This window comes from Lutra lutra, chromosome 2, assembly GCF_902655055.1.
Source record: "Lutra lutra chromosome 2, mLutLut1.2, whole genome shotgun sequence".
NCBI lineage: Eukaryota > Metazoa > Chordata > Mammalia > Carnivora > Mustelidae > Lutra > Lutra lutra.
This window is the reverse complement of record NC_062279.1, coordinates 92,659,370-92,671,375: the sequence shown is the minus strand read 5'-3', so window position 1 is coordinate 92,671,375 and position 12,006 is coordinate 92,659,370. Positions and strand designations below refer to the sequence as shown.

Genomic DNA, 12,006 nt, shown 5'->3' with positions numbered 1-12,006 from the left:
GATAGAGACTAAAAATCAATAGAAAAAAAATCAATGATACCAAGAGCTGGTTCTTTAAAGAGATAAACAAAATTGATAAACCCTTAGCCAGATTCATCAGGAAAAAAAAGAGAGAGAGAGAGAGAAGGAAAAAGCACCCAAATAAAATCAGAAACAAGAGAGAAGTAACAACTGACACCACAGAAATATAAAGGATCATAAGAGAATACTACAAAAAATTTTATGTATAAATTGGACAACCTAGAACTAGAATAGATAAATTCCTAAAAACATACAATCTTCCAAAACTGAATTAAAAAGAAATAGAAAATCTAAACAGACCAATTACTAGTAATAGAATTGAACTGGTCATCAAAAAACAACAAAAAAATAAAAGTCCAGACCTAGATGGATTCACAGGTGAATTCTACCAAACATTTAAATAAGAATTAATAATTATTCTCTACTTCTTTGGTTCTTATTGCTGGACATTTTCTAAAGACAATCATTTTATTTAGTAAAAAAGTGTTAATGCTCTCTCTCTAGTTAGGAGGAAAAGAATAGAATGAACAATTAATATATTTTAATTTCTACCAAATCAACTATAAATGTGTATGACATAAATGAGTTAATAAAGGTATTTTCATTTAAAAACACCCATTTCTGCATAAAAATTTGTTCACTCAATGTTATTTGAAGGAAAATATATGATTATCAAATCATTAGCAAGAAAAACAACAATTATATATAACAAATAGTAAAAATATTTTTTAATTCTTTCAACATTTAGATTATGCCCCTGGGTGGTTTAGTCAGTTAAGTGTCTGCCTTTGGCTCAGGTCATGATCCTAGGGTCCTGGGACGGAGTCCCACATCGTGCTCCCTGCTTAGAGGGGAGTCTGCTTCTCTCCCACCGCCCCCCTACTCATACTCTCTCCCTTGCATGCTCTATCTCCCTGAAATAAATAAATAAAATCTTAAGAACAAAACAAAACAAAACCCCTTTTGGATTACAAATTTAATAAATCAAAATAATAGACTTACACATATTTTATAAACAAATTATCATTTGAAATGAAGAATAGCTCATACCTTAATTATGATTTGGAGATTTTACCTTAAAGATAAGAATGTTATGGTCCAGGGGCGTCTGGGTGTCTCAGTGGGTTAAGCCTCTGCCTTCAGCTTAGGTCATGATCTCAGGGTCCTGGGATCGAGTCCCACATTGGGCTCTCTGCTCAGTGGGGAGCCTGTTCCCCCCCACCCCGACACCGCCTGCCTCTCTGCCTACCTGCAATCTCTCTCTCTCTGCCAAATAAATAAATATAAACTTAAAAAAAAAAAAAGAATGTTATGGTGCGAATGGTTGTATTCCCTCCACATTTATATGTTGAAGCCTTAACCACAAATGTGATGGTATTTGGAGGTGAAGCTGTTGGGAGGTAATTAGTTAGATGAGGTCATGAGGCTAGGGCCCTCATAATGACATTACTGTCCTTCTAAGAAGCACCAGAAAAATGAACACACACACACAGAGACACACCACCCACACACATAGACTGCCTGGGCACACACAAGAGAGGGCTCTCTCTCCCTCCCTTACGCTCTCTCTTTCCCTCTGACCTGTGAGAACACAATGAGAAGGAGACATCTGCAAGCCAGGAAAAGACCCTCACAAGGAACCAAATTTGCTGGTACCTTGCTTGTGGACTTCCTAGCCTCCAAAACTGTGAGATATAGGTATCTGTTGGTTTAACCCATGCAGTTTGTGGTATTTAATTAAAGCAGCCAGAGCTAAGATAAAAAAATAACGTGGGTAAATTAGGATAATTTATGTAAAAATTAGCAACATATAAATACTTAAAAATTATAGCTATATAAAAGGTTGAATAACCAATAATGCACTGAAAATTTCATTGCTATATTTATGATAGCAAAAGTAGTCCCACAAAAATAATTTCTGTATTTGCAGGATAATCATAAGCTTCTGGATTTTAAAAAAGGCAAACTCTTGCCTCTAGCATTTTTTTTCTTTTGAAACAGATGAAAAACATCAAAATTGCTATCACTCTAACTCAAGTGGTAGATTTCATTTGCATTATTATTCAGATGACTTAATTCAGACTTCTAGTAAACTACTGAGCAAAACATTTCATTCGACTATGTCAAAACTCAATTTATTTGTCATTGCATGTGGCTATGCATTTTGAGTACGTACATGTGTGAAAAAGAAAAAGCTTGTGAGAGAGAAAGAGTGAAACAATTGAGTAGGAGAGGAGAAGAGAAGGCACCAGTGAAAGAGATTTGGAGGAGAGGGGCAGTAGAGGAGGAGAGAATGAGAGAAAGAAAAAGGGAAGACAGTGGATGCTACAGTGTATGGTAACCACCCAGCACACTAAAAGGTACACATAAATAATAGTTAATATAAGGAATATAACTTGAATTGAGGTTTTCCTTTAATATTTGAGGTTAATAGTAAGACACTGAAGATTCTGTTTGGTAAAGCATTCTTTGATATATATCCTACTGTTGAAATATTGATCGAAATGACCCATGACCCAGTCTAAAAATGGTAATCCTTATGTGCCTTAATTTTTCTTTTTTTTAAAATGCAGTTTTTAACTTTTCACTCCCATATTTAGTAGCATTTACTAAATGCTCTATTAATTACCTGTAGCTGTGTAAAAAATGAAATGGAACAAATATCTGTCACCTCGGGAATCTGGGTGTTGCTCAGCTGGGTGTGGCTTAGGTCTCTTGAGGTTTAATCAATATGTAAGTCAGGGATGTAGTCTTCTCCAGTAGAGACTGAAGAGAAGAGATCCTTTACCAAGCTCACTCATGTGGGTGTCGTCATAGATCTGCCTCAGGACATGGAAGATTCTCCTTGGCCAAGTGATCCAAGGGAAAGTGCAATAGAGTGTCCAAGAAAGGTAAACTTGTATATAAATGATCTAATATATCATACAGCTTTATAAAAAGCAGATTTTTTACAGTAATGTAGTTAATCATATCCATAGAGACATTCACCAACTAGCAGCCTTGTGAGCTCAATAAGTTAGGACAATCATTTGGTTTAGTTCAGCATCAGAAAACTGGAAATCAACTGATTCCTAGGCAGGAAAGAGATCATAGATAATTTTCAAAGCAGATGAACTAACTGTTTAAACCTCTGGCATTACTTAGATCAGCAAAGAAATGGCAAATTTAAAATTCACATACAATCATATTATGATGCCTTCCAACAGTGGGGAAGAAAGAAAAAAAAAAGAAAGGAAGGAAGGAAGGAAGGAAGAGAGAGAGAGAGAAAGAAAGAAAGAGAACCAAAAGATTTGTTCTGTATTTTTGCATTTTGCTTCTTCTGGAATTGTGAATGGCTCCACTATGGCTAAATTACTTTGCGATTAGTTTTTCATACTGAAATATATATATATATATATATATATATATATATATAAACAGAAAAGTAAATCTGTTGCATCACACCTTCCTCTAAATGTCCTTCTGTGGAAACGGTCCAGAAAGCTCTGTAGAGCAAATATGCTAATGTTAACATAATGACTATCATGTGCATTTTTAAAAATTTGAATGATGCCCAGAGTATCTGTTAGGTAGCTGGACAACATTCAACAGTCCAATGCACAGCATCAACTTGTTCAGTAGTACAGTTACATTTGACAGGTAATTTTTCTCAGGTTGAACTGAGTGCTAAGGTTGTGATAAATTGCTTTGACTCTCTTAAAGTACACAAGATAGATCACATCTCATATGAACTCTAGTGTATAAAACTTAAGGGTACTAAGACCCCGTAAATGTTTTATGTCTTTAAACTGTCCCTATTTCCGTGTAAGTGGAAAGAAAGTAAGTATGAGTTACTGTCAGAATTTGTGAACACAGAGAAGTAGTCCAGAAAAAAAAAAAATCAACTCCATGAAAATATGTGAGTGTATAAAATTAAGGTGACATTTATCACATAATGATAAGGCCATTTTGATTATGATTTGCTTCATATTCTTTTTATATCATTTATTATATATAAGTAATATATTCAAATAAATAGATTAGTTTTTGTTTGAGCATTGAGCTATTTCACTGCTCTTTACCTAGCTGTATCTAGTAATACTTAATGCCCATGATCCTAAAAATCTGAGTTGTATATAAAAAATTTGCATAAAGAAAATTTTACATGTACTGAGAAAACCATGTAGACAAGACTTTTAGCAAGTTATTTTCATAAATAGGTATCCATCTGCATTAGACTCATCTGCTATGTTCAAATATGGGTAGACTGTTAAACTGAGATTGATGGATTTCCTCTTTAGATTTTTGGCATATACAAGGCCCCAATTTTCCCACAATTTTTATTCTAAAAGTTTCTGAATTATTTTATTAAAATTTAATATATGTGTTCTCTTTTCTTCTTCCAGTGCCTTCAATGAACCTGTCTACCCCCTTGGCTTCACCCACCGCCTCTTAAAGGAAGACATAGAGCTACAGTCCTAAACTACCTACATGTCCTCAGACAGATCATACTCTCCTCCAAATGTCAACCTTCTTTCTGCTCAGGATGGTCTTTCCCTACACCACTACAGTCTGACTTATTCTTAAAAATTCCGCTCAGATACTCATTTCTCTCTGGGAAATCTGGAATCTCTTGGTTTAAATAAGATACCCCATTTTTGTATTTTCTTAAAAATATATAGTAATCCTTATAAGTCTAGCTATAATTATAGTTTGGTTTTGTTTTTTCCTCCTCTATTCCTCATTAGACTGCACTTTTTTGGAGAAAAGAAACCATGGTGTCCTTGAATTTGCAACCCTGACTATAGTGGAATGACTGGCAAAGAGTAAATATTAGAGACCAAACCAAAGAAGCAAGCAAACAAAAATACTGTGTAAGTAGGAAAAATGGAAAGACGGGTAACTCTCCTCTGTATTCCAGATCCTAACAGAGTACAGAGCAATCCTAAACAGGTCTTGCCAAAGCGCTGGACTGAGAGATCCTTGGGTAAAATATCTGTGTATCAGGTGTTCATAGGTCAAGTATGGGTCAAAGGAAAATAATATTAGAATGCCCCTTAGGGAATGAGGTAAGAAATTTATCTCTCTCTCTGTTGAAAATCTGCATATGTATGCAATTGCTAATAGGTGTATTAGGATTTTATACAGTAATTAGAATCCTTTAAGGAGACCAAAGGCTATTTAAGAAGCCATTTTTGTTAAAAACAGTTTTCCCAAAGGGCTTGTACAGGTTGTTAAATACTAAGCCAATTTAGGTTTGACATAGCAATGCCTCCAAGAACATAGAAGAGAGTTAATTAAGTGAGTTAGTGACCTGTTTGCTAAGAATTATGTTCCTGATAGGAGGGAAACTTGGATAGAGGCATTTTATAGAAACTGTTGTAGCCACACTGAGTTGCCTTGTTTTTCGTTTTTTGTTTTTTTTCCCTCTTTTTTCCACTTGGGAAAAGAAAGGTGCATAGGCCACCAAAGGAGAATGAGAACAGTGAGATACTTTATGGAATAAAGAAAAATTATTTTGTATATACAAAATGGTTGGCTGGTTTATCAGGTAGTAAGGAATACATATTGGTTAACAGTACAATGTCTTCATTAAAGTATTTGAAAATTACACAGTCCAGCAGAAAAGAGACAATGAGCTGATACTAATATGCAAGTTATAAGTGACTTTGTAGGGAATCACAGGTTAGGGATTTTCAACTAATTCTCTACTTGAGAAAAAAAATTTGCAAATGGCATAAATTACATTTTCTTTATCCTTCTTTTAAGTGACTTAATAATGGTTTCAGTTGTACAGTTAGTATTAGAATTAATATTTAAAATTTTACACTTTCACTTTTATAAACAATTCTTAGAGAGAAAATATTATGGTCTGCTACTCTGCTTTGCTTTCTGTTAAAATAAGGCTTACCATTATGCCCCATACAGCCCATACTTTAGGTACTACCATCATTAAGTGAGAACCAATGTCTCTGTAGGCATAAGACACCTAAGAAAAATCAATTAATATTTTCATGTGTTCCATAAATGCAGCTTTATTAGTGATGATGATGTTCACACTCAAAGACCAATACTGGTTCTTCTCCATAGCACATGAACAACTTTCTGGTTTTTAATTCTTTTTATATTCTATTAATCGAAGTTAATCCTATCAAAAACAAACAAAGACATGCACCTTGTTTAGAGACATTATCTCCTGAAATATTTCTCATTTGGCTATTAAATAAATGTGTATTAAGTTAAAGTCTGCCCTCATTGATTATTATAATCTATCTGGAATGTTAGACTTCACACAAATCCTGGAAGTACGGTGGGTGCTCTGAAAAATAATCAGGTGGTAGAAGGAGCATATTACAGGAACATGTTATCTAGTGAGCTAAGATAAATTAGTGCAATATTGAAATGACTGATTTTTTCTTCATATTTTCCCTCCTACTCTCATCCTAAGCAAGGAATTAGGCTTAATCTAAAGGAGAGTCTATGTGAAACAGAGGCTTTTTACAAAATCCTAAACATCCTGAAAGGATAATTCTAAGGATACTAGAAGGTACCAGGAAAGTGAGAAAACATTTGAGGAATCACAAGGAAGTGAGGGGAGATTCTGACAGTAGACAGAAAGAGAGTTATATTGGTCTGATGAACAGGGGAGACTTAATTCTTATTTCTTGCACCACTTGGGAAGGCGGCAAAGACTTAGGGAGGAAGGGCTATCTTGTTCAGTCTTAACCTAAGAGGGTGTGTTCTAGGTAAAGAAGTTTTTAATCTCTCCCAAGGGCCACTGCTTTATCCCTGACTACCCATTAGACTGATACAACTTCAGATACCCAAGGAAAGTAACAATGCGACCTAAGGAACCCATTGTCAGAGAAAGGAATTAGAAGAGAAACAACCATAATTTGCAGCCTTTTTCAAAATAGAACTGCTGGAGAAGTAGATGAAAATTTGAACAACAGTAATAAAATTTAAGCAGGCTGAGGCTCATCGGCAGTCTTTCTAGAACTAAATAAACATATTAAAATGGAAAAGCAATGGAAAAACTTTTTTTTCCCCTGAGACCTGATTTATTGACTAAAATATCAAGTAAAGGAAATAAGTCAAAGAAAGAAAGGGAAAAAAAAGAAAGAAAGAAATGAAAATCACTAGGGAAAAAAGATAAGAGATTTGGAAAATAAATCAAGGAGACATAACTAGCAAATAACAGAATTTCCAGACTGAAGAAAAGGAAGAGATAGAAGAGAGAAAGTAACCATGGAATCACTTAAAAACATAAGATGAAGAAAAAAATCCCTCAGCTGAAGAACGACTTACGTCTGCAGATTTAAAGAGCTTGCTGAGTTCCAGATAGGGTTGATAAAATGTCACGCATACCTAAGGATTCATACATCTAATGGAATTATGCATTAAGAGGCTTGCGACATTAATCACTAAATGTGTCAATAAATGTGGTTATCTCAGAATAGAAATATTTTAGATTATTTGACTCCTCTTACTAGATGACATATATTACTCTATTGTTTGTTTTACCAAAAAAAAAAAAAAAAGTATTTCCTACGGCCACTGTCACAGAGTAACTATAAACTTGATGCATTAAAACAGAAATTTATTCTTTCACAGTTCTGGAGTCCAGATGTCCCAAATCAGCATCCCTGGTTTGAAAACAAGGTAGTGACAAGGCCACACTTTATCTGGAGGCTCTAGGGAGAACCCATTGCTTGTTTCCTTCAGGTTCTAGTGGTTGCTGACATTACTTGGCTTATAGCTGATTCACCACAATCTCTTCCTCTGTTGTCACATTGCCGCCTCTTCTGTTCTTGTCAAATCTTTTTCTACCTCTCTCTCATAATTATTTTTGTAATTACATTTAGTATCCACCCAGATAAACTGGGATAATCTCCCCATTTCAAAAGCATTAATTTCATCACATCTGCAGAGAGTCTTTTTTTCCAAATAAGATAACATTTAAAGGTTATAATCAAGACTACATGGGAGACATTTTTCAGCTAACTACAATATTTTTTATAGTATAAAAAATGATACGGTAGGTTACTTTTAGTTTGAAATAACAGGATTTGGGTTTTTACATAGACACTACTGTTAGATCCATTAAAATTGTTTACACAGGTGAGAGACAAAAAAAAATTTTTATTTTCAAATTATACCTATGGCCACATTGTAGATGTGTAGATGGAACTGTTTTTATTGGACATACACGTACAAGACTGTACTAGGTGGTCACACAGGAGGCTAATGACTGCAGTCCTGGATGAACAAAGAGAATGAGTCATACTGGGGAGAAACCACAAGTAAATTTCTCAAGTAATTAAAATTACTCCTTAAAACATGAAACATATGTAGGTAGTTTTTGAAATTACTCTTTATGTTTTTATATACCCTATCTGAAAGAGAACAGATATATACCCTATCTGAAAGAGAACAGCAAAATCCAGGGCTCCTTGATACATGAAACTCCATGCCTCTTGAGTAGCCAATCTTGTAGGAATGTGGAAACAAGATGCTTACTGACCTCGAAGACCTCAGAAGACCGGACCAAACCAGTTTGTGCCAAGGTGGACTCCAGTGTTGACCTTTCATTGATGTTTCCCTTCATTTTTAATACTAAAAACCATACCCAGGAGTGGAGATTTCACACGCTAATTAAACATGTGACACATGAAGAAGCAGGCCCTCTAAGTGTACAGGCACCAATAGATACCAACTCTACGCTTACATGTCACTCTCCTTACATGTCACACTCCACCTTTTTTAAAAGATTTTATTTATTTATTTGACAAGACAGAGATCACAAGTAGGCAGAGAGACAGGCAGAGAGAGAGGGGGAAGCAGGCTCCCCACTGAGCAGAGACCCTGATGTGAGGCTCGATCCCAGGACCCTGAGATCATGACCTGAGCTGAAGGCAGAGGCTTAACCCACTGAGCCACCCAGGTAGCCCACTCTTCTCCCTCTTAAGTCTCTTTAAAGCACTCTCTGACCTCTCCTTGGAGAGTCAGCTGGAGGAATCTTTCCTTTGTGCTGTCTTCTCTGTGTTTGAACATACAGGCCTATAAAAGTCTTGCCTGGAATCCCCCTTTGGCCTCTAGTCTATTTCTATTGCTTAGAAAGCCCAAGGGCCCAGATCAGTAACATAGTCTTCTAGAAAATTATCTGAGTATAATTTGACCATTTTTTTTCCTTTTTTAAGTTAAATTTTGTTTCTTTGAATTGGCTTTATATATTTATTTGCAGAGGATTTAAATTTTTACTATTTCTCTTCATAAAGAACATATGGTGTTTTCTATTCATATTTTTATCACATAATAGAGATTTTACATTTTTTTCTGTAGAGCTCTTGTGCATTCTTTGCCAGGTTAATTAATTCTTTTTTCCCCTTTTCTTAAAAATTAAAGTACAGGTGACATATAATATGACATTAGTTTCAGGTGTACAACATAGTGATTCAAGAATTGTATATATTACTCATACATTCATTAATCATTATACCTTGGTAAGTGTAGTTACCATACACATTACAGTATTATTGACTATAAGAAATCAAACAAAAATATTGTTGACTATATTCCCTGTTCTGTAATTTTTTTATCCCTATTGACTTGCTTACTTTATAACTGTAAGTTTGTACTTTTTAATCCCCTTCATCTATTTCACCACTCCCTCTTTTCCCTGGTAACTGTTCTTTGTACATATGAGTCTATTTCTGTTGGTTTGTTCATTTGTTTTGCTTGTTTTAGATTCCACATATAAGTGAAATCATATGGTATTTGCCCATTTCTTGATTATTCTTGGTCATGTTGGTCAGCCCTCTTATGAAATGACTGATACTTTGGTGTCTTCTCTTGGTGTGAGCCATTCCTTCTCACAGTGTTTACAAGAGTGTAACATTTACTTCCTCACTAATCTGAAAGGAAAAATCAGTGAACCTTCTGTTTTAATTCTGCTATTTAATGCTGCCCAGAGTCAAGGCACTGGTTTTAAGGAAGCTCTGCATTAGACTCCTTTCCAATTCAGTTCCAATTTAGATAATGTTTATAGATACTGAGTCATAAAAATATCCTTCTTCAGAGGCAATAGACAAAAATCAGTGTATTATTGTCATCATTGTTTTAAATTAATCTTTCTTGAAGACACTGATATTTGGATAGTTGAATAATTAGTTGGAAATTATACATACTCATCTGATAAGTACAGGGCCAGAAGACTGGAAGTAGTAGGTCATAATTATATTTATTCACCAGTTGATTCTTTTTGAAATTTGACTTTCCCATTGATGGCTAAAAGCCAGATTTTCTCCATTCATTTGTGTACTTACTTGTTAAAAAAAAATACTTATCAGGCATGTATTAAATCCCAAACAGTGTGATCAGATAAAGATACAAAGATGAGTAACATAAAACTGCTATTGACTTTATAATATTAATATACAGACAATGATACATAAAGAGTTAAGGTATAATTACTGAATTGCTGTTGTAGGTGAAATCATGAGATACTTTACAAGTGTGTACATGGAGAGTCTGAGCATGTACAGTCAGTAACAACAGCAGCACTTACCACTTAATCAACATCTACCATGTGACAGGGAATTGTGCTGGGAACTTTACATGTGTCATTTCAACTTATATTATAGAATCTTATAAATTATGTATTATTGTTATTTCATATATTCAGATTTCTCCAGCTAATTTTCTTTTTCCTTCAAGTGTCAGCTTACACACCACTTTTTTCAGGCCTTTCTGATTTGGAAATGAGATTAAGCACCCACCACCCTTTACTTCTGTGGTTCTCTGTCCCTCTCTGCTATCACACGGTGAGTATTTGTTCACTGTTTGTATTAACCAAAAAAAGAGAATGTCTCCTGAGGGCAGAGTCCTTGTCTGCCTTATTTATTTTTATAACTTCAGACATAGAACTCATTCACAAGTGAGTGAATACATAAACAAACTTACCCCCAGCCCATAACAAGAAACAGAACATGGATTCAACCTAGATCTTCTTCTGAAACTTTTATTTTTAATCACCAGAATAATTAATCCTTCATAAGATAGAATATTTCCATTTGTTTAGGCTAAATATTTTTCATAAATTTAAAGGACACTAGTTTTTTTTTTAATGAGTTGGCTATTATCAATAACTTGTTAATAACGAAGCAGACAAAATATATGCTCAATGTCTTAAATGAATTCAAAATAGTATTATGAAGTTTACTTTTTGCCATTCTTCAAATATTAATAAATAATAATATTTTAATTTTGTAACTATGATAGCAAATGCTATAAAAGACCCAAAATGACAAGATAAAAATTCAAATTACTGAAGAGTGCACATTTTTTATGACAGGAAAATAGAAATGAGCTCATATCTGCCCCAACTAGATGTTAATGGTAAGATCTTATTAATAGTAGCATTAATTCACATGTTAAAAAAGAATAAAATTATGTACAGTCAGCATTCATATTGTAAGTGAACATAATATCTTAACTTGAATGTATTCTAAAAATAATTTATTGTTTGAAATTATAGTTACTTTTCAACCCAGAGTGGCATATATTACCTCTTATGCTCATTTGTTCATTATATATCCTACATGTCTTATTCTAAGTAGCCAATAATGATTGCTTAAAAGACTATTTTAAACTTGGAACTTATTCTGTATAGCGAAACTAAAAAAATCCACATTTATAAAGTTTCTTAATGAAAGATTTATACTCCATCTATAATATTTTACAATACTAAAACATGATAATTTTAAAGAAAATTCATACCATATTTAAGTAATGTTATGACTATTTTAACTATATGAATGCACCTTTAAGTCAAACTTCTTATATTTTGTAAATTTTATGAAATTAATAACTTTGCTCTTGATCTATTCATCATTGCTCTCTTTACTAATACACATTTGTGGTTATGTGTAGTGGTGGTAGGTAGACTTGAAATAATTAAATCTGTTTTCTATATACAGATATAGGTTTTCTATTTCTGAACAGATA

The 12,006-nt window shown here is 33.9% G+C and overlaps 1 protein-coding gene across 3 annotated transcripts in view; it reads right to left on the bottom strand.

The window, feature by feature from the left end:
* Positions 1-12,006, bottom strand: part of CCSER1 (coiled-coil serine rich protein 1) — a 760,495-nt gene that overhangs the window by 154,525 nt on the left and 593,964 nt on the right. The window lies entirely within an intron of this gene.